At 40.8% G+C, this 2,920-nt stretch overlaps 1 protein-coding gene across 3 annotated transcripts in view; it reads left to right on the forward strand.

Moving 5' to 3' along the window:
• The window catches only part of Zfp780b (zinc finger protein 780B), a 49,165-nt gene that overhangs the window by 13,079 nt on the left and 33,166 nt on the right, over positions 1 to 2,920 (forward strand).

Below are 2,920 nucleotides of genomic sequence, written 5' to 3' on the forward strand. Positions count from 1 at the left end.
GATCTACCTGCCTTTGCCACTCATGTGCTGGAATTAAAGTATACACCACCACTCCTTGTCACTTTGATTTTTATTGGGAAATTGAGATCATTGATATTGAGATCATAAGTGAGCAGTGTTTGTTGATTCTTATTATTTTATTATAAGGTGTGCATATTTGCTCTCTTTTGAATCGGTGATCTGGGATTATTTATTTTTTGTGTTTTCTTAAGTATAACTAATCTCTTTAGTTGGACTTTTCTTTTAGTGCTTTCTGTAGGGCTGAATTTGTAGATAGGTATTGCTTGAGTTTGGTTTTGTCACGGGACATCTTATTTTCTCCCTCTATGATGATAGAAAGCTTTGCTGGGAATAGTAGTCTGGGCTGGCATCTGTGGTCTCAGAGTCTGTAAGTATGTGTCTATTCCCTTCTGACTTTTCAAGCCTCCATAATAATAAGCCTCTAATAAGTATGCCTTTATTCTTGGTCTGTGTCCTTTGTAGCTTTTCATATTCTTTGTTTATCTTTTTCTTTTCTTTTCTTTTTTTTTAAAGATTTATTTATTTATATGAGTCCACTATAGCTGTCCTCAGACACACGAGAAGAGGGCATCAGACCCCATTACAGATGGTTGTGAACCACCATGTGGTTGCTGAGAATTGAACTCAGGACCCAGAAGAGGGCATCAGACCCCATTACAGATGGTTGTGAACCACCATGTGGTTGCTGGGAATTGAACTCAGGACCTCTGGAAGAGCAGTCGGGTGCTCTTAACCGCTGAGCCGTCTCTCCAGCCCTGTACAGGAATTTATTGTATTTACAATTACCAAGATTTTCTTTTTTATCTCTCATATTTTGTTTGTGGGGCTTGTCTCTGAGGTTCCTGATTGAGTTCCTAAGGTTTTTGTTTCCAGATATATCTTAGTTTTGGTTTCCTTTATCGACTGTTTGTGCTTTTAGGTCCTGAATTGTTTCATTCATTTTCTCCAAGATTTGTGTTTTCATAGATTTCCTCTTCTTAATTAATGTCTATCATATTTATAAAAAGCTATTTTAATGTTTTTCTTCTGTTTCAGCTGTGTTGCTATATTCAGGGGCTGCTGTAGGTTGCTTGGCTCTGGTGCAAACATACTGTCCTAGTTTTTAATCTGTATTTTTTTCCCTCCTGAAATTTAGGCATCTGCCTTTGGGAGACTGTAATTCTAAGTGCCAGTATCTGGTCGTGTCTATGTTGGTGGTTTTTGTTCCTTGGTTGTCCCCTCTGGTTCTTAGGAGAGTGTGGTAGCTGTGTACTACTCGGGAGGACATTCTTGTGGAATCCTGAATGGCGTAGACACTGGGAGTCACGGATAAAATGTGCTTCTAGGTATTGGCAGCTAATACTTAGAGCCAGAATTGGCTAGGAGTGGGGTGTGTGTGTGTGTGTGTGTGTGTGTGTGTGTGTGTGTGTGTGTGTGTGTGTTGAATAGTCCATAAAAAGGAGGAAAACAGGTCTTCCACTAAGCTCGGCTTAGTCTCCTGGGAAGAGGACAGAGTGACGAGAGGCTCCTTCAGATGTTCTGCTACACAGCTGTGGACGAAACTGGGGACTGGGCTTAGAGAAATGAGAAAGAGGTGAAGATCTGCAGTAGGCCTGCCTACCTGTTTCACTGACCAAAATAGCATTTGGGTTTCCAGGGAAGGCCTGTTGGATTTGGGGGCCTGGATAAAGCAGTGAGCAGGGAGAAGGAGGTTTGGAGGTGTGGATCTGTGTGATGGACTGGACACAGGAGCAGGGATGAAAGAGAGGCTACACTAGGTGATCTGCTACAGAGCTTGGGACGAGATTAGGGAATTGTATTCGGAGGAGAGGAGGGATAGGCAAAGATCTGCAGTTAGCTTACCTGTTTCTTTCTATTTTCTTTTTGGTTTGTTTTTGTTTTCTGATACTCAGTTTCCCTATCTAGTTCATGCTGGCCTGGAACTCATGATGCTTCTATCATAGGCTACTTTTTGCTGGGATTACAATTGCATACCACCACCATCACCACCACCATGACAGATTTTTACCTCTTTTTTTTTTTTTTTTTTCTGTAAAGAGTCCATACCTGTTTTCTTATAGCATGACAGATGCTATGTGCTTGTATGGTGTAGGTTGGTTTTTTTTTTTTTTGTTTTTTTTTTTTTTGTTTTTTTTTTTGTTTTTTTGTTTTTCTTCATGATTTGGTTCAAAAACCATTGTGAAAGGGTTTGTGTTAGGATAAAGTGGTAAGATTTTGGTAAATTTGGCAGCCCTGTGCCAAGGCGTGTCAGTAAAAATGACACCACACAACTGATATACTGTAAGAGGTCATTGGGGGATTGGGGACAGTAGAAGGCTGTCTCAGACTGGGTATGTAGAGTCAGATAGGGAGGAAGAGAGAGAGAGGAAAGAGAATATGAATAAGATAGGGAGGGAGGGGGGGAGAGAGAGAGAGAGGGAGAAAGAGAGAGAGAGAGAGAGAGAGAGAGAGAGAGAGAGAGAGACAGAGAGACATCTGAGTTGGTTGTACCTTTTATTCGCTGCACTGGCACACCTGGCGTACCAGGTGGCTCTGGTTAATGCTATAAGCTGCTGCAGCTGGGTCCCTGAGGGCAGCCTGGTGCGGATGTCTGATTTTACCAGTGTGTCATTCAGGTAGGATGCCAATAAGCACATAAGATTATTTCAACAGTTATAACCTTGTTAAACAGACATATCCTCTCATCTCCAACCTTTCCTACTGTAGTACTGTAGTATAGTATTGTCTTACACAAACTTTGCTTACTGCTGCTTTCTTTGTTCCCATTCAGCGTCTCAAAAAAAAAGTACTTTAGGGTTTGGCCATTATTTTAATAGATTTTATGTTACAGGAAAATATTTTATGTTTGTATATGTGTTTCAGGAAAATAAAGTCTTCTTGCTTTCTCCTTTTCTTTCAG

Source organism: Rattus norvegicus, chromosome 1 (assembly GCF_021556685.1).
Source record: "Rattus norvegicus strain SHRSP/BbbUtx chromosome 1, alternate assembly SHRSP_T2T, whole genome shotgun sequence".
In the NCBI taxonomy this organism is placed as follows: Eukaryota; Metazoa; Chordata; class Mammalia; order Rodentia; family Muridae; genus Rattus; species Rattus norvegicus.